This window comes from Scyliorhinus canicula, chromosome 13 (genome assembly GCF_902713615.1).
Source record: "Scyliorhinus canicula chromosome 13, sScyCan1.1, whole genome shotgun sequence".
Lineage (NCBI taxonomy): Eukaryota > Metazoa > Chordata > Chondrichthyes > Carcharhiniformes > Scyliorhinidae > Scyliorhinus > Scyliorhinus canicula.
The window spans coordinates 41,796,366-41,816,800 of record NC_052158.1 but is presented as its reverse complement, the minus strand read 5'-3'; the positions used below and the strand labels follow the sequence as shown (position 1 = coordinate 41,816,800).

Here is a 20,435-nt window from a genome sequence, read left to right as displayed (position 1 = left end):
ATAGAACCCTTGTATTGATCCTCTCAGGGCAAATTTGACCTTTTCCAATTTTATAAATCCCGCCATGTCACTGATCCAGGTCTCCACACTTGGGGGCCTTGCATCCTTCCATTGTAACAGAATCCTTCGACGGGCTACTAGGGACGCAAAGGCCAGGACACCGGCCTCTTTCGCCTCCTGCACTCCCGGCTCTACCGCAACTCCAAAAATCGCGAGTCCCCACCCTGGTTTGACCCTGGATCCAACCACCCTCGACGCCGTCCCCGCCACCCCCTTCCAGAATCCACCCCCTTCCAGAATGAGTTAGATAGATTTTTGATAGACAACGGACTCAAGTGTTATGAGGCACAGACAGGAATGATAGTCAGATCAGCAATGAATGGAAGAACTGGCTCAAAGGACAGAATGGCTTATTCCTGCTATTAAGGCCATTCCCATGTCCTAATTGATTAAATTGGTACATAACTGATCAGAAACATAGTTTTGGGGTGGCATGGTGGTGCAATGGTTAGCACTGCTGCCTCATGGTGCCGAGGACTCGGGTTCGATCTCAGCACCGGGTCTTGTCCGTGCGAAGCCCACATTCTCCCCGCCTCTGCATAAAGGTCTCACCTACACAACCCAAAAAGATGCGCAGGGTAGGTGAATAGGCCAGGCCAAATTGCCCCTTGATTGGAAAAAAATAACTGGGTACTCTAAATTTATTTTTTTTAAATATTAATCCAGATACTGAGCTAGTCTGTGGTCAATATTAACCCGGTTACTGAACTAGTCTATGGTCATTATTAACCCAGATGCTGAGCTAGTCCATGTCAATATTAACCCAGTTACTGAACTAGTCCATGGTCATTATTAACCCAGATACTGAGCTAGTCCATGTCAATATTAACCTAGTTACTGAACTAGTCCATGGTCATTATTAACCCAGATACTGAGCTAGTCTGTGGTCAATATTAACCCAGTTACTGAACTAGTCCATGGTCATTATTAACCCAGATACTGAGCTAGTCCATGTCAATATTAACCCAGTTACTGAACTAGTCCATGGTCATTATTAACCCAGATACTGAGCTAGTCCATGTCAATATTAACCTAGTTACTGAACTAGTCCATGGTCATTATTAACACAGATACTGAGCTAGTCCATGTCAATATTAACCCAGATACTGAGCTAGTCCATGGTCATTATTAACCCAGTTACTGAACTAGTCCATGGTCATTATTAACCCAGATACCATGTCAATATTAACCCAGATACTGAACTAGTCCATGGTCATTATTAATCCAGATACTGAGCTAGTCCATGTCAATATTGACCCAGATACTGAGCTAGTCCATGTCAATATTAACTCAGATACTGAACTAGTCCATGGTCATTATTAACCCAGATACTGAGCTAGTCCATGTCAATATTAACTCAGATACTGAACTAGTCCATGGTCATTATTAACCCAGTAAGAAGTCTTACAACACCAGGTTAAAGTCCAACAGGTTTGTTTCAAACACGAGCTTTCGGAGCACGGCTCCTTCTTCAGGTGAGCCGTGCTCCGAAAGCTCGTGTTTGAAACAAACCTGTTGGACTTTAACCTGGTGTTGTAAGACTTCTTACTGTGCTCACCCCAGTCCAACGCCGGCATCTCCACATCATTATTAACCCAGATACTGAGCTAGTCCATGGTTAATATTAACCCAGAAATAGAGCTAATCCATGTCTGCCTTTCACCCCCTGAACACAATGGAGTTCAGAATTCAGCCAGGAATGGTGGCCTTTATCCTAGTCACCGCAGCCCTGGGGGATGCACTGAGGCTGTACAAGTTGGAGCTGCTCCAGGGGGACACTGAAGCAACTGAGGTTTCCCCAGAGGAATAGAAGGCAGCTGGTGAGGATGGAGAGCCAGCCACCCAACTGGCCGAGGAGGAGGTGGGAAGAAGGCACTGCATGATGTGTACTGGTAACGTCTGTCATTCGAGGACCTGCCGGACCAGGCATGCCATCGGAGACTCCGGCTCAACAGGGATACAGTGCAACATGTCTGCCAGATCATGGCACACCTTGGACCGTGGGGGTATGGGAGGAGGTCACCCCCTCCCGGTGTTCGTCAAGATGATGATCTTTAACGCCATAGGGTCCTTCCAGGCACCGAGTGGGGACCTGGCTGGGATCTCACAGGCCTCGGAGCACAGGTATATCCGTGCTGACACGGTGGCCCTATATGCCTGGTTGGCACAATGCATCAAATTCAATGTGGACTGAGCCCACCAGGATGCCCAGACAGCGGAGTTCACTGCCATTGATGGATGCCCCAGCTCCAGTCAGTGATCGAAGGGATGCATGTCCCCTTACGAGCACTGGTCCTCACAAACCGATTGTGTGATCATGAGCTGCACATCATATGTTTCTGCGCCCGATACCCTGGCAGTGTGCACGCCTTCATCCTGGCATACTCGGCAGTTCCTGACCTCTTGAGGCACACCACTGGCTAAGGAGTTGGTTCCTGGACGACAGGGATGTGGCCATCATTGTAACACATTTCCATGCTGATCTATAGCCTCCGAATAGGCGTCATCAGCCACGACCACATAAAGACCCATTACAATGATGCCCATGCCGCAACCAGGGCCATGATCAAGTGGGGCTTCGGAATCATGAAGATGCGGTTCAGGTGCCTGGATTGCTGTGGAGGGGCCCTGCAATATAGCACTAGGAGAGTCTCCCACATCGTGGTGGCCTGCTCCATCCTCCACATCATCACACAGCACAGGGGCCACATGCTGAAGGAGGGGGATGAACGGCAGGTCTCATCCGACGGGGTGGATGAGTGTGAGTGGGGCTAACCACTGTGGCTCCCCCACCACTGCCAGTCTTGGAAGCCCATATCCGTCCCTACCAGGGCCTCAATACTCAGGCCATGGAGCACAGGGAGTGGACCACCTCCTTTTCGACTACGCCACATTACCCAGCCACTGTACCATCACTTTCTGGGTCTGTGTCACATCAGCCAGTAACTGTGCCACCTGGGCAATGCCGCCAACACCTTCAACCATGGCCCGCTGTGACTGGGCCAAGCTCTGGACTGCTGTTGCAATGTTCCCGTACCAGCCTTCCCGAACAGGCGTCGGAATATGGCGACTGGGGGGTTTTCACAGTAACTTCATTGAAGCCTACTCGTGACAATAAGTGATTTTCATTTCATTTTCATTTTTCAGTTCATGTCCAGGTGGTCCTGTTACTTGGCTGCCTGTAAGAGGGCAGACCTGATCTGGATCCCGGCCACTGCCTGCACAGGCCTAAGACATCTTGACACATAGCTGAAACCTTTCTCCAAGTCCTCCACCACAGATGCCACCTGTGCGGTGTTGGCATGGTCGGCACCACCTCCTCCTGGTGGTTGGACTCCTCCAAATGTGCCTGCTGGCACTGGATGGTTGCCGCCAGCCCCTCCTGCAGTTCCTGGTCTGGGTGGAAGTGCATCCCCACTGTAGATGGAACCACCCTTTCCAGAAGCCTAAAACCCATCTGGACGGCAGCTAGTGCCTGGGGTCAGGCCAGCCTCCAACCATCCGCCCCTCAGGGCTTCCTATCTCCATCTGATGTACCGCTGCACGTGTGTGGTGCCCACCAGATAGTACCCCACCTCCGCTGACAGGTCCAACCGAGGTGAGTGTCTCTGGGATGGTGGAGAGTGTTGGAAACAGCTGTGACAGGAAGTCAGTGTTCTCCTCCCAACCTCCTTCCCACCCCAGGGTACAAGGTGGCCTGCCTCACCTCCACTGCTTCCAGCAGTGTCTCCAATTCGGTGTCGGTTAACCGGGATGCTGCTCTTCTTGCTGCCATTGTGTTGGCTGGGATGGTGTGTGTGGGGAGTGGAATGTGTACATACCGCTGCAGCTTGTCAGCCTCTCGAGTGTTAATCCTGACTCCAGTGAATCAGACACCATTTTTTTATTGGAATTGATTGTGTTCCACTTAGGGTTGAATTCTCCGCCGTCGGATTTCTCCGGCAGCCCGGGGTTTCCCGAAGGCGTGGGGCTGCCCCACAATGGGAAAACCCATTGACTAATAATGAATGTGGTGTTCTTTGTGTTACTGAATTAGGATGGTAGGCATAGTGTTCCACAAAGACCACAGAATAGTTTTTACTTAAACAAAGCTAAGATTTTATTTACACTACTAAACTGGGATTCAACGCTTAGTCCTAAAGAATACAGAATTGATCAATAACATCTAACTACACTCATCAATTGCTAATCTCACTACTGGTATAAACTATAATCTAACCTTCTCACACTAATTGCTCTTATGACCTTCACTAGCTATCTCCTGCATACACTCCTCCCCCAAGGCCCAGCATCACAGCCTTCTCTAGTTGTATCTGTAGCTCCCTCTCGTGGCTATTCTTGACACTACATTAACCCTCGTAATGCTGACAGTTACGATAATACCGAATCCCCCCCTTCTTTGTAAAAGAAAATTATTGTAATGGTGGTTGTGATATTTTCTTTACTTACTTGAGAAAGGACGTACTGGCGCTGGAGGGTGTACAGAGGAGATTCACTAGGTTAATCCCAGAGCTGAAGGGGTTGGATTATGAGGAGAGGTTGAGTAGACTGGGACTGTACTCGTTGGAATTTAGAAGGATGAGGGGGGATCTTTTAGAAACATATAAAATTATGAAGGGAGTAGATAGGATAGATGCGGGCAGGTTGTTTCCACTGGCGGGTGACAACAGAACTAGGGGGCATAGCCTCAAAATAAGGGGAAGTTTATATAAGACTGAGTTTAGGAGGCACTTCTTCACCCAAAGGGTTGTGAATCTATGGAATTCCTTGCCCAGTGAAGCAGTAGAGGCTCCTTCATTAAATGTTTTTAAGATAAAGATAGATAATTTTTGAAGAATAAAGGGATTAAGTGTTCGGACCAGAAAGTGGAGCTGAATCCACAAAAGATCAGCTATGATCTGATTGAATGGCGGAGCAGGCTGGAGGGGTCAGATGGCCTACTCCTGCTCCTAGTTCTTATGTTAATATGTAATGAGAGCAACATCACGTGGATGAGAATAGGTTAATTATACAATCACAAGTTCAGTCATTCTGGCGGTCGTCATCTTCTCGTAGAATGTCTCAGTGGAATGTTGGATTGCTTTGCCACATCTTCTAGCTGTGTCGGCACTAATTACGGATCTGGAAAGGCAATCTCCTTGAACATGTCATCACGTGGTACAACTTTCTCACGTTGAGCTGGAACCTTGTGCTTGACACACAGCAATGCTCATCTGTTTCTCCTGAACAGCGATCCCTGTTCTTTGTACTAAGGAGGACCTCGGTGCTACCTGTTTCAGAGCCTTTGCAACATTCTGCCAACCTCATTCTGGATTCTGAATTCTCACAAAGTCACCTTCCTGAAGTTCAGGCAGAGGCTTGGTATGTCTATTGTAGACCTCTTGTTGCTTCTTTTTTGTGGTTGTGATTCTTTCATGCATCTATTTGTTTCTGGACTGATAATTTGTGTAAAATGGTTCATAGCCTTCTCCCAATCAACACCGTCGATAACGGTATTGCTCGGTATGCTAACAACGCTCATGACGTGTCTTGACCATCTTCACTCGCTTTGCGGAATAACTTCTTAATTATCCCTACTCCTTTCTCTGCCTTTCCATCGGTATCGTTTCACCTTCTGGAGCGTCAAGTCCTTTTCAGTTTCAGCTTTTGTGGTCTGTAGTTTGCGATCAGATACTGGTAGTATTTCAGAAATTAAACAAGCTTGCTCTTCAATTCTTCAATTCTGCTCCGAGGAAGGTGAAGGAGCCTGAGGAAGGAGCAGTGCTCCGAAAGCTCGTGTTTGAAACAAACCTGTTGGACTTTAACCTGGTGTTGTAAGACTTCTTACTGTGCTCACCCCAGACCAACGCCGGCATCTCCACATCTTGGCTTCAATTCTTCAGACTAACTCGAGTTCTGATGTTTCAGCACCAGTGGTTGCCCTGTTTTCTGATGTTTCAGCATCAGTATTAGCTTTGGAGAGGTCGTTCACATCACCTCGATTCTTTCTCTTGGTCACCTGAAGTACTGGTTGAGTGAATCTTTTCAGCTAGCTGCAATCTTTCACAAGCATCAACACCAATCAATGAAGATTTCTGCCCCTCTACCACCTCAAAGTCAATCGGTATCTCTATTTTCCCATTCCTCACGACGGGACAGCATGACCCCTTTGTAGCTATCATGTTACCATTGTGATCTGTGAGCTTACAGGTAGACTGCTGTATCAGAGGCTTTCTGATTGCTTGCTTTAAAGATCGTAACATGATAATATTTGCGTGCACTCCTGTGTCAATCTTAAATGGGATCAATTCACCATTTATGTCAAGTGATACAGTTCACTGCTTTATTATCTTTGAGAGTGTGTTTATTGGTATTTCTTCTCAATCCAATAAATCTTAGTGACAGCTTCTATCATGAAGGTATCTGAAAGTGAGTATAGTGAGCAATCTCCTCTATCCTCTATGATTCTGGATTTTTTCCCAACACTTTGCACACTTTGGATCCGTCTGCCATCACTATAATGCAGTTTAAATTTGGTACTGGAACAGTTGGTGCGTGTCTTGAAATGGTCAGGCTTCTTGTGACTTAAACAAAGTTAAGATTTTATTCACACTACTAAACTGGAATTCAACACTTAGTCCAAAAGAATACAGAATTGATCAATAGCAACTAACTACATCTAGGAATCCAGGTGGCTCAGGAATGGGAGACGTTGCAGAAGTTAAAACTGTCCCAGCTCGTAGAACATGAAGGAGGACTTTGCGAGGTGGGATATGCTCCCGCTATCACTGGCAGGGAGGGTACAGACCGTGAAAATGATAGTCCTCCCCAGATTCCTGTTTGCTTTTCAGTGTCTCCCCATCTTTATCCCAAGGGCCTTTTTAAAACGGGTGAATAAGGTGATTTTGCGCTTTATTTGGGCGGTTAAACCCCGCGAGTGAAGAAACGATTGTTGGAGCATCGGGGGGGAAGGTGGGTTAGCACTGCCGAACTTTCGGAACTACTACTGGGCGGCTAATATAGCCATGATTAGGAAGTGGGTAGTGGCGTTGATGTGAGTAGAGGCGATATCGTGTAAAAACACAAGTTTGGGGGCACTGATAACTGCACCTCTCCCGTTCTCGCCGGCCCGATACTCCACAAGTCCTGTGGTGGTGGCGGCTCTGAGAATATGGGGGCAGTGGAGGAAATATAGGAGACCGGAGGGAGCATCGGTTTGGACCCCTATCTACAATAACCATCGGTTTGTACGGGGTAGACTGGATGGAGGGTTTCGGAGATGGCAGAGCAGGAATTGGGAGGATGGGAGATTTATTTATGGACGGGAGCTTCCCTAGCTTGAAGGCTTTGAATTTGAATTGCCAGCAGGGAATGGGTTTACCTCTGCAGGTATGAGATTTTTTGAGAAGGCAGGTTCCGACCTTCCCGCTCCTGCACCAGGGGGGATGCAGGACAGGGTAGTTTCCAAAACATGGGTGCGAGAGGGGAAGGTATCAGATATATACCAAGAACTTATAAAGTCGGAGGAAACTCTGATAGAGGAACTAAAGGGCAAGTGAGAAGATGAGCTGGGGAGGAGATAGAGGCAGGTCTGAAGGCGGATGCCATAAGCAGGGTTATCATCCTCATCATTTGCCAGGCTTAGCCTGATACAATTCAAGGTAGTCCACCGGGCACATACGACGGTGGCCCAGATGAGCAGGTTTTTGGATATATAGGACAGGTGTGTGAGGTGCGTGGGAGGTCCAGCAAACCATGTCCATGTGTTTTGGGCATGCCTGAAGCTTAGAGGGTTTTGGCACAGTTTTGCTAAGGCTATGTCCACAGTGCTTAAAACACGGGTGGTGCTGAGTCCAGAGGTGGAGATCTTTGGAGTGTCGGAAGAACGGGGAGTGCAGGGCCCGAAAGAGGCTGACGTTTTGGCCTTTGCCTCCCTGGTAGCCCGGAGACGGATTCAGTTAATGTGGAGGGACTCGAAGCCCCTGAAATTAGAGACCTGGGTTAGTGACATGGCTGGGTTTCTCAGTCTCGAGAAAATAAAGTTCGCCCTAAGAGGGTCAATGTTAGAGTTCGTCCGGAGGTGGCAGCCGTTCGTCGACTTTCTCGGAGAAAATTAAAATGTCAGCAGAGGTAGAAATATGGGGGGGGGGCTTAGGCTATTGTTTCATTGTTGGGGGTGTTTAGAATGTGAAGAGGATGGAAATGTTTTATGTACCATGTTTATGTTGCTGCATCGTTATTATTATAAATAAAATGTTAAAAAATATATAACATCTAACTACACTCATCTACTGCTAATCTCACTATTGGTATAAACTATAATCTAACCTTCTCACACTAACTGCTCTCAATGACTTTCACTAGCTATCTCCTGCATAGGGAACTCCTTCCCTGAGGTCTAGCATCACAGACTTATTTAGTTGTATCTGCAGCTCCCTCTAGTGGCTACTCACAACACTACATTAAGCCTTGTAATGCTAATAGCTGTGATAACACCACAATGCAGAGACCCAAAATAATGATCTGTGGATCCAGGTTCAAATCACACAACGGCAGGTGGTGGAATTTAAACTCAATAAAATATCTGGAATTAAAAGTCTAATGATGACCATGAAACCATTGTTGTGAAAACTCATCTGGTTCACTAATGTCCTTTAAGGAAGGAAATCTGCCATCCTTACCTGGTCTGGCCTACATGTGTCACCAGACCCAGAGCAACTGGTTGGCTCTTAAATGCCCGCTGAAATGGTCTAGCAAACCACTCCGTTGTACTCAACCACTTTGAAAACACAAAAAATAAACTGGACGGACTACCCGGCATCAAACCAGACACCAGAAACGACAACAGCAAACCCTACCCTGCTGACCCTGCAAAGTCCCCCTTACTAACATCTGGGGCTTGTGTCAAAGTTGGGAGAGCTGTCCCACAGACTAGTCAAGCAACAGCCTGACATAGTCCCACTCACAGAATCATACCTGACAGACAATGGGCTAGATTCTCCGCTGGCGGGATGCTCCATTTTGCCGGCAGCCCGGGGGTTACAAAGCATCCTGCCGGTGTGCTGAAACAGAAATGTGGGACGGATAATCCAGCCCAATATCCCAGACACCACTATCACCATTCCTGAGTATGTCCTATCTCACTGGCAGGACAGACCCAACAGAGGTGGCAGCAGGGTGGTATATAGTCGGGAGGGAGGTGCCCTGGGAGTTCTCAACATCGACTCTGAACCCCATGAAGTCTCAGAACTTCAGGTTAAACATGGGCAAGGAAACCTCCTGCTAATTACCACGTATTGCCAACCATTGCTGATGAATCAGTATCCCTCCATGTTGAACATCACATGGAGGAAGCACTGAGGGTGGCAAAGGCACCGAATATACTCTGGGTTGGGAACTTCGATGTCCATCACCAAGAGTGACTCGGTAGTACACCCACACACAGAGCTGGCAGGGTCCTGAAGGACTGGGACTGCAGCAGGTGGTGAAGGAACCAATAAGAGGGAAAATATATTTGACCTCATCCTCACCAAACTGCCTGCTGCAGATGCATCTGCCATGCAGTATTGGTAGAAGAGTCCACCGCACAGTCTTTGTGGAGACAAAGTCCTGTCTTCACATTGAGGATACCCTCCAACGTGTTGTGTGGCACTACAACCGAGCTGAATGGGATTGACATTAAACAGATCTAGCAACTCAAGACTGGGTATCCATGAGGCGCTGTGGGCCATCAGCAGCAGCAGAATTGTATTCAACCACAATTTGTAACCTCATGGTCTGGTATATCCCCCACTCTACCATTACCACCACGCCAGGGGACCAACCCTGGTTCAATGAAGTGCAGGAGAGCATGGCAGGAGCAACACCGGCATATCCTACAAATGAGGTGTCAACGTGGTGAAGCTACAACACAGGACTACTCGTGTGCCAAACAGCATAAGCGGCAAGTAATAGACAGAGCGAAGCGATTCCACAACAAACACATCAGATCTAAGATCTGCAGCCCTGCCACATCCAGCTGTGAATGGTGGTGGACAATTAAACAACTCACAGGAGGAGGAGGCTCCAAAAGAATATCCCCCCTCAATGATGGAGGAGGAGCCCAGCACATATGCGCAAAAGTCAAGACTGAGGCATTTGTAACAATCTTCAGCCAGAAGTGCTGAGTGGATGATCCATCTCGGTCTCCTCCGGAGGTCCCCAGCATCACAGATGTCAGTCTTCAGCCAATATGATTCACTCCACATGATATCAAAAAATGGATGAAAGCACTCGATACTGCAAAGGCTATGGGCCTGACAATATTCTGGCAATAATACTGAGGGCTTGTGCTCCAGAACTTGCCTGTCCCCTGGCCAAGCTGTTCCAGTACAGCTACAACACTGGCATCTACCTGGCAATGTGGTGTGTCCTGTACACAAGAAACAGGATAATTTCCACCCAGCCAATAACCGCCATATCAGTCTACTCTCCATTCATCGGCAAAGTCATGGAAGGAGTCTTCAACAGTGCTATCAAGTGGCACTTGCTCAGCAATAACCTGCTCATGGGCACTCAGTTTGGGTTCCACTAAGGTCACTCAGCTCCTGCCCTCATTACAGCCTTGGTTCACACAGGACAAAAGAGCAGATGCCAGAGGTGAGGTGAAAGTGACTGCCCTTGACATCAAGGCAGCATTTTACTGAGTATGGCATCAAGGAGCCCATGTTTGTTTTGCATGTGCACAGGGTGTACTCATGAATTGATTTTTTTGTCTTGGACAGATCGCTGCTGGCGGGGATGGTCGATGTGGAGTATTCGGCGATAGTGGTGTTGGATCATGCTCTGCATTGAGTGGACTTGCGGGTAAATAAGGGAGGGGGCCAGCACCCACAATGGAGGCTGGATGTCGGGCTTCTGTCGGATGAAGAGGTGTGTGAGCGGATGAGGGAGGCCATTCGGGGAATGTGGAGCTGAACGACACAGGGGAGGTCTCGGCGGCCACATTGTGGGAGGCATTGAGGCAGTGGTGAGAGGGGAGTTCATTTCGATATGGACACACAGAGAGAAGGTAGAGCGGGTGGAGATGGAAAGGTTGGTGGAGGAGATCCTGCAGGTGAACAGGAGGTACTTGGAAGCCCCAGAGACGTGGCTGTTGAAGGAGCAGCAGAAGCTGCAGATGGAGTTTGGGTTGGTATCAATGGGGAAGGCGGTGGAGCAGCTGAGGAGGGTGAGAGATGTGGTGTATGGATATGGGGAGAAGGCGAGCAGGAAAGTTGAGGAAACAGGAGGCAGCGAGGGAGATCGGGAGAGTGAAGGACGGGGGCAGAACGTGGTTTTGGACCCGGTGGGGGTGAATGAGGTGTTTAGGATATTCTACAGCAGACTGTATGAGTCGGAACCCTGGTCGGGGTGGAGGAGATGAGGATGTTTTTGGAGGGGTTAGAGTTCCTGAAGGTGGAAGAGGGTCTGGTACAGGGATTGGGCATCCCCATTGGGCTGGTAGATGTGGTGGAACGGTTGGAAGCGATGTAGTCGGGCAAGGCCCCGGTTCCAGATGGGTACCCAGCGGAGTTTTATGAAACGGTCTCGGGGGTGCTGGGACCCCTGATGTTGAGGATGTTTAACGAAGCAAGAGAACGGGACAGGCCTCTATCTCCCTGATCTTGAAGCGGGATAAGGATCCGTAGCAGTGCGGGACGTATAAGCCGATCTCTCTATGAAATGTAGATGCCAAGATATTGGCCAAGATCTTGGCCTTGAGACTTGAGGACTGCGTGCCAGAGGCGATAGGGAGGACCAGACAGGGTTCATGAAAGGGAAGCATCTGGCAGCTAATATCAGGATATTTCAAATGTAATCATGATTCCTCCCGAGGGACGAGAGTTGGTGGGATGTGCTCCCGCTGTCATTGGCGGGGAGGGTTCAGACGGTGAAGATGACGGTCCTTCCGAGGTTCCTGTTTGTCTTTCAGAGTCTCCCAATCTTCATCCCCAAGGTGTTTTTTTAGGAAAGTGAATGCAGTGGTCTCTGGGTTTTGTGTGGGCAGGTAAAACCCCGCAGGTGAGGAAGGTGCTGCTGGAGTGTGCTGGAGTTGGCTCTCCCGAACTTTATGAATTACTACTGTGCTGCGAATATTGCGATGGTCAGGAAATGGGTAGTGGGGGAGGGGTCGGTATGGGAGCAGATGGAGGCGGCCTCATGGAGGAGCACAAGCTTAGGGGAACTATTGACGGCACCTTTGCCCTATCGCCGGCCAGGTACTCCACTAGCCTGGTAGTGGTGGCCGCCCTGAGAGTGTGGGGACAGTGGAGACAGCACATGGGCTGGAGGGGGCGTCAGTGTGCACAGCGATATGTGGCAACCACCGGTTTGCTCCAGGGGGCTGGATGGGGGTTTTAGGGGATGGCAGCGGGTGGGGATCAAGCGGTTTGGGGGTCATAAGACGTAACAGAATTAGGCCACTCGGCCCATCGCGTCTGCTCCGCCATTCAATCATGGCTGATATTTTCTCATCCCCATTCTCCTGCCTTCTCCCCGTAACCCCTGATCCTCTTGTTAATCAAGAACCTGTCTATCTCTGTCTTAAAGACACACAGTGATTTGGCCTCCACAGCCTTCTGCGGTAAAGAATTCCACAGATTCACCACCCTCTGGCTGAAGAAATTCCTCCTCATCTCTGTTTTAAAGGATCGTCCCTTTAGTCTGAGATGGAGTCCTCTGGTTCTAGTTTTTCCTACAAGTGGAAACATCCTCTCCACGTCCACTCAATCCACGCCTCGCCTGTTCATAGGTGGGGGCTTCCCGTGCTTGGAGCAGTTGGAGGAGGAGTTTGAACTGCCCGGTGGGTTCCGTTATTTTCATGTGGGGGACTTTGTGCGGAGGTAGGTATCGACCTTCCTGCACCTACCGCCCCAGGGGATACAGGACAAGGTAGATTAGAAAGCGGGAGTGGGGGAGGGGAAGGTATCAGAAATTTATAAGGAGCTGAGATGGACCCCCGATAGGGGAGGTAAAGCGGAGGTGGGAGGAAGAGTTAGAGTTGGGGGGGGGGGGGGGGGGGGGAGAGTTGGAGGCTGTGTTATGGGAGGACGCCCTGAGGAGAGTCAATGAATCCTCGCCGTGTGCCAGGCTCAGCCTGATACAATTCAAGATGGTCCACAGGGTGCACATGACTGTGGCCCTGATGAGCAGGTTCTTTGAATAGGTGGAGGATAGGTGTGGGCGGTGTGTGTGTAGGCCGGCACATCATGTCCATATGTTTGGGCATGTCCGAGGCTTAGGGGATTCTGGCAGGGATTTGCGGACGTCATGTCGGAGGTACTGAAAGTTAGGTAGTCCAAGTCCAGAGGTGGTGATTTTTTGGTGTGTCAGAAGATCCGGGAGTCCAGGGGGCGAGAGAGACCAATGTCTTGGTCTTTGCCTCCCTGGTAGCCCAGAGACTGATCTTGCTAGAATGGAGGGACTCAGATCCCCCGAAGTCGGGTGTGTGGGTCACTGACATGGCCGGGAGATTAATTTTGCCCTGAGGGGCTCGATGCTCGGGTTTGCCCGGAGGTGGCGGCCATTCATCGACTTCTTCGGGAAGCATTAAGCTGTCAGCAGTGGGGTGGGTGGAGGGGGTGGGTTAAAAGGAGAGGTATTGGGGGTGGGTTGGTGGGGAATTGGGATTGGGGGAGTTGTGTATGTAAGCCATGTTGGCTGGGTTTTGTTGGGTTTTTCGTGTGTGGTTGCTTCTTTTGCATTTTGTTAAAAGTTATTTGGTTAAAAGTTGTTAAAAGTTATAACATAAATGTCTTAATAAAATATTTTTCAAAAAAAATAATAATCTGAGCTCCAGCACATCGCTGCAGGATTTCCTCAGGGTAGTGTCCAAGGCCCACCCATCTTCAGCTGCTTCATCAATGGTCTGCCTTCCATGATAAGGTCAGAAGTGAGGATGTTTGCAGATGACTGCACAATGTTCAGCACTGTTCGCAACTCCTCAGATAATGGATCAGTCAGTCCATGTCCAAAGACCTGGACAATATCCAGGCTTGAGCTGGCAAGTGGCAAGTTATATTCACACTACAAAAGTGCCAGGCAATGGCCATATCCTACAAGAGAGGATCTCACCATCACCCCTTAACATTCAATGGCATTACCATTGCTGAAATCCCACTTCAACATCCTGGGGGTTACCACTGATCAGAAACCTAACTGGACTAGCCACATTAATACTGTGGCTACCAGGGCAGATCAAAGGCTAGGAGTCCTGCAGAGAGTAACTCACATCCTGACCCCCCCCCCCAAAACCTGACCACCATCTACAAGGCACATGTCTCAGGAGTGCAATGGAATACTCTCCACTTGCCTGGTTGAAAGCAACTCCAAGAACACTCAAGAAGCTCAACGCCAGGGCGGCATGTGGCGCAGTGGTTAGCACTGGGACTGCGGCACTGAGGACCTGGGTTCAAATCCCGGCCCTGGGTCACTGTCCGTGTGGAGTTTGCACATTCTCCCCATTTCTGCGTGGGTTTCACCCCCACAACCCAAAGATGTGCTGGTTAGATGGATTGATCATACTAAATTGCCCCTCAATTGGAAAATTAAAAAAAGATTGGCTGCTGTAAATTTTTTAAAAAAGCTCAACGCCATCCATGACAAAGCAGCCCGCTTGATTGCTACCACTTCCACAACATTCAATCCCTGTACACCGACGAACAGTGGCAGCCGTGTGTACATCTACAAGATGCACTGCAGTAACTCGCCAAGGTTGCTCAGACAACATCTTCCAAACCCACAACCACTACCATCGAGAAGGACAAGTGCAGCAGATACCTAGAAACACCACCATCTAGAGGTTCCTCGCCAAGTCACTCACCATCCTGACTTGGAAATATATCGCCGTTGCCTCACTTTTGCTGGTCAAAATCCTGGAACTCCCTCTGGAACAGTACTGCAGACATGCAGACACCCCTCAAATCACAATTCTGCCCCCATTTGACAGAAGAAAACTTGGAGTGTATAGGTTTATCATGAACATAGTCCAGATGAAAGGGGTATATGAAGCTGAATGGCCTTTAACAGAAAATGTCAGACTAATTCATCCAGCAGAGGGCAGCAGAGCAGAGCTACTGATCAGCTGTTCTGGGGAAATTTGCATACGTGCAGTGTGGTCAGCCTAATTTGAAGGTGTACCTGCGAAGGAGACCCAAGGAGTTTGAGTGAAGGCAAGCATCCAGCAGAGGGCAGCAGAGCAGAGCTACTGATCAGCTGTTCTGGGGAAATTTGCATACGTGCAGTGCGGTCAGCCTAATTTGAAGGTGTACCTGCGAAGGAGACCCAAGGAGTTTGAGTGAAGGAAAGCATCCAGCAGAGGGCAGCAGAGCAGAGCTACTGATCAGCTGTTCTGGGGAAATTTGCATACGTGCAGTGCGGTCAGCCTAATTTGAAGGTGGTTTGTGGAGGGGCTGTTGTCAAGTGACAGTTAACCCCGCAGGGCAAGAGTTATAGCTGGGGGAAGGGCAATTATGATGCCATTAGACATGACTTAGGATGTGTAGGTTGGAGAAGTCGGCTGCAAGGGTTGGGCACACTGGATATGTGGAGCTTGTTCAAGGAACAGCTATTGCATGTTCTTGATAAGTACGTACCAGTCAGGCAGGGAGGAAGGGGTCGAGCGAGGGAACCGTGGTTTACCAAAGAAGTGGAATCTCTTGTTAAGAGGAAGAAGGATGCCTATGTGAAGATGAGGCATGAAGTTTCAGTTGGGGCGCTCGATAGTTACAAGGAAGCGAGGAAGGATCTAAAGAGAGAGCTAAGACGAGCAAGGAGGGGACATGAGAAGTCTTTGGCAGGTAGGATCAAGGAAAACCCAAAAGCTTTCTATAGGTATGTCAGGAATAAAAGAATGACTAGGGTAAGAGTAGGGCCAGTCAAGGACAGTGGTGGGAAGTTGTGTGTGGAAGCTGAGGAGATAAGCGAGATACTAAATGAATACTTTTCGTCAGTATTCACTCAGGGAAAAGATAATGTTGTGGAGGAGAATGCTGAGACCCAGGCTATTAGAATAGATGGCATTGAGGTGTGTAGGGAAGAAGTGTTGGCAATTCTGGACAAGGTGAAAATAGATAAGTCCCCGGGTCCTGATGGGATTTATCCTAGGATTCTCTGGGAAGCCAGGGAAGAGATTGCTGAGCCTTTGACTTTGATTTTTAGGTCATCATTGGCTACAGGAATAGTGCCAGAGGACTGGAGGATAGCAAATGTGGTCCCTTTGTTCAAGAAGGGGAGTAGAGATAACCCCGGTAACTATAGGCCGGTGAGCCTCACGTCTGTTGTGGGTAAAGTCTTGGAGAGGATTATAAGAGATACGATTTATAATCATCTAGATAGGAATAATATGATTAGGGACAGTCAGCATGGTTTTGTGAAGGGTAGGTCATGTCTCACAAATCTCCTCCTTATTGAGTTCTTTGAGAAGGTGACTGAACAGGTAGACGAGGGTAGAGCAGTTGATGTGGTGTATATGGATTTCAGTAAAGCGTTTGATAAGGTTCCCCACGGTCGTCTATTGCAGAAAATACGGAGGCTGGGGATTGAGGGTGATTTAGAGATGTGGATCAGAAATTGGCTAGTTGAAAGAAGACAGAGGGTGGTGGTTGCCTGGTATGGAGGGAAAATCTTATGAGGAAAGGCTGATGGACTTGAGGTTGTTTTCGTTAGAGAGAAGAAGGTTAAGAGGTGACTTAATAGAGGCATACAAAATGATCAGAGGGTTAGATAGGGTGGACAGTGAGAGCCTTCTCCCGCGGATGGAGGTGGCTAGCACGAGGGGACATAGCCTTAAATTGAGGGGTAATAGATATAGGACAGATGTCAGAGGTAGGTTTTTTACGCAAAGAGTGGTGAGGCCGTGGAATGCCCAACCAGCAACAGTTGTGAACTCGCCAACATTGAGGGCATTCAAAAGTTTATTGGATAAGCATATGGATGATAAGGGCATAGTGTAGGTTAGATGGCCTTTAGTTTTTTTTCCATGTCGGTGCAACATCGAGGGCCGAAGGGCCTGTACTGCGCTGTATCGTTCTATGTTCTATGTTCTAATTCGCTTGGAGAGAACCAACTTGAAAATTTATGTTTGTCTAGAGTATATGTAGAGCTGTATTTTTCTGGAAAAAGAGGCAGCAGATTGACAGATAATACTGAAAACTGAATTTCATTCATTCATATATTCTATACAAAATAAATTAGTTGCTTTGAAACTCTATCCCAACTGCCATAAAGACAAGGAAATGCACACAGCAGAATTCACAGCATTGCAGTCAATAATTACAGAGCAGTGTTATACTTACAATCACTGGTATTACCATAATTTGACGAGATGTAAAGTAACATTTAATTTATACTTTCAGAGAATGTGTCTGTCGCTGGAAAGACCAGCTTTTGTTCATCCCCAATTACACGAAGGCCATTTAAGAGTCAACCACATTGCTATGGGTCTTGACTCACGTAGACCAAACCACAGCAGACTTCCTTCCCTGGGAATCAAGCTGGATCTTTATGACAAATTACTGATAGTGTCAGTCACTGTTCCTGAGACTAGTTTTCACTTCCACACTATTTTATAATTGAATATAATAATTAAGTGAATTTAAATTCCATCATCTGCCATGGAGAGATTTGAACTCATGCCCTCAGAGAACCAATCTAAGCCTCTGGATTACTAGTCCAGTCAGGTTCCTACTGCGCCATCATCTGCCAAGAATAGAGATGAGGGGCTGGATTCTCCCCTACCCGGTGTGATGGGGGGTCCCAGCGTAGGGGAGTGGCGGCAACCACTCCGGGGTCGGGGAATTCTCCGCACCTTTGGGGGCTAGCCCCGGGCCGGAGCGGTTGGCACCAGAAGGCTGGCGCAGAAAACTGGCGCCAGCGGCCTTTCAGGCCCGCCGCCCGGCAGCGGGGCTGGCCAAAAGGCCGCTGACGTCACCACCGGCGCATGCGCGATGTGGGTTTCTCTTCTGCTTCCGCCATGGCGGAGGCCGTGGCGGTGGGGGAGGAGAAAGAGTGCACCCAGGGTACTGGCCCGGAGTCTGAGCGGGGGGGCACCCCCCCCCCCGGGTCCGATCGCCCCGCGCCTCCCCCCCAGGACCCTGGGGGCCCGGTCACGGTGCCGATCCCGCCGCCACCAGAGGTGGTTTAAACCTCGGCAGCGAGAGAGGCCTCCCAACGGCGGGACTTCGGCCCATCCGGGCCGGAGAATTGCCGCAGGGGCCTCGCCGATCAGAGTGGCGTGATTCCCGCCCCCGCCAATTCCCGGGTGGCGGAGAATCTCTGCCACGGCGGGGGCGGGATTTTCGGCGGCCCCAGGCGATTCTCCGACCCTGCTGGAGGTCGGAGAATTTTGCCCCCGACCTCTGCAGCTTCCTGGAGTAAACTAGTCCAAAGATTCACCACTCTGAGAGAATAAATTCTTCCTCAAATCCACCTGAAATGAGCACCCCTTTATCCAGCGACTATGCCCTCTGCTCCTACACTCTCCCAAGAATGGAAATATCCTCCCAACATTTACCCCATTAAACAGTTCTGCTTCTCCCTCAGCTGGTTAACGTCTTGTCTGAACCAAAGTTAATTTATTAAATAGCAAGTTCTGATGGTTAAAATCAATTAAGTTGCAGATTACAAGATCAGTTATCATAAACCTTAAATAAAAACAGTAAATGCTGGATAAACTCAGCAAGTCTGGTAGTATCTGCAGAGAGAGAAACAGACTTGTTTCGAGTCCGGATCACCCTTCTACAGATCGGCATCTGCAGTATTTGCTTGTATTAACATCAATTTTACATCAGTTTCATTCTGATGAATCTATGCTGCACTCCCTCCAAGGCCAATATATCCTTCCTGAGGTGTGGTGCCCAGAACTGAACACAGTTCTCCAAATAGAGTGTAAACAGAGTCCCATTAAAATACATACATAACCTTAACCCAATTTTTCAGCTTTCTTGTGGTTAAGGTCATTATCTCACATGTTGTTCAAATTATTTTTAATACCTATCCATTCGCTTTTCATGATTTTCATGCTAGAATCCCTGAACCTTTAGTCTTCAACACGCCCAGCTTCTGTAACTAAGTAATTAAAACCTAGAACCGTATCAATGTCAAATTCAAACATTAACAAAGAAACAATCCTCTAATCCTGAATCACATTGTCTTATACCCACTCACCTCAATGCCTTGAGAACTTCGCAAATTGAGAATAGCTGAAGGAAGCTCAGCAAAATATAATGGTACGCTGCTCTGTGATTGGTTCTGTAAGGGTTTACGCAATAGAAAATAAATACATTACACAACACTATTTCAAAGACAGGGTTTTCTCATTAATTGAATCTAAATCACTCCCTGTTACATTTTTGTTTTAATTATTTCGCAGGGACTTCCGGTGATGTGGAGGTGCTGAGCTGACGCACAAAAGGTGGTTCTCTTCCGAAGAACCTGAAATTAGGCTCTTTTACTCAAAATTGCCCACTCGAAGAGGGAAAAAAGCATCCTCGCACCCTCTCCAACAGCTTCACAAAGAACATTGCCGAGCAACAGTAGCTCAAGAGGCCGCAAAGAGACACAAAAAGTGGCAGGAGCCAAGAGAAGTGAGCGATCCAGACGGTGGACGCACGAGGTGAAGAAACGCCACGTCAGAATGAGAGGGGTCAACAAGCTGCACAAGGGGCTCCCCTCACCAGAGTGTGGATGGAGGAAGTTCGTCACTAGGGAGCTAAGGGAGCTCAAAGAAGAGATAAAGACCGACATCAAAGCTGCGGTCAGGATGGCGGTCACGGAGGCCCTGGCCACCATGCAGGTGGCCCTGAACACAGCAGAGAAACAACTGGAGGCCCAGGGGAGCACTATCAAGAAATTAGAAAAGCCTCAACAGACCAGAGTGACTGGATCACTGCCCTAGAGATAGAGATAGCGAGGTTGGTCGTGACGCAGGGAAGTCCAAAGGGGAAAATAGTGGACCAGGAAAACCGGACACAGCGCCAAAATCTAAGGAGAGTGGGACTGCCGGAGGGGGCCAAAGGCAGGGACCCCATGGGCTATGTGGCCCAAATGCTGGGAAACCTGGTGGGAAGGGACAGCTTCCCCAACACGCCAGAAATAGACAGAGCCCACCGGCCGCTCCAGCCGAAACCCAGGCCAGAGAGCAGCCAAGGGCGATAATCACCAAAACCACCAGGACTGGGAAAGAATCCTGCGCTGGGCCAGACAAGCAAAGACGTGTAACTGGGAAGGGCACTAGATCAGGATATATCTGGACATTGGGGCAGACATGGCCAAGCACCATGCAACAGAGCGAAGGCGGCTCTGTACAAACGCGTGGTAAAGTTTGGGATGCTGTACCCGGCCAAACTATGGGTCACATTCCAGGGCAAGGAGCATTA

At 48.8% G+C, this 20,435-nt stretch overlaps 1 protein-coding gene across 2 annotated transcripts in view; it reads right to left on the bottom strand.

The window, feature by feature from the left end:
* LOC119976518 overlaps positions 1 to 19,251 on the bottom strand; it is a 43,307-nt gene extending 24,056 nt beyond the window's left edge. Inside the window, exon 1 of one of the 2 annotated variants that reach the window (XM_038817062.1) lies at positions 19,225 to 19,251. The gene's annotated coding sequence lies outside the window, so the exon portion shown is untranslated. Of the gene's footprint in view, positions 1 to 14,881; positions 14,899 to 19,224 lie in introns of those variants that run through there. The other variant, XM_038817064.1, reaches the window with a different exon arrangement.
* Between the last annotated feature and the right edge of the window lie 1,184 nt (positions 19,252 to 20,435).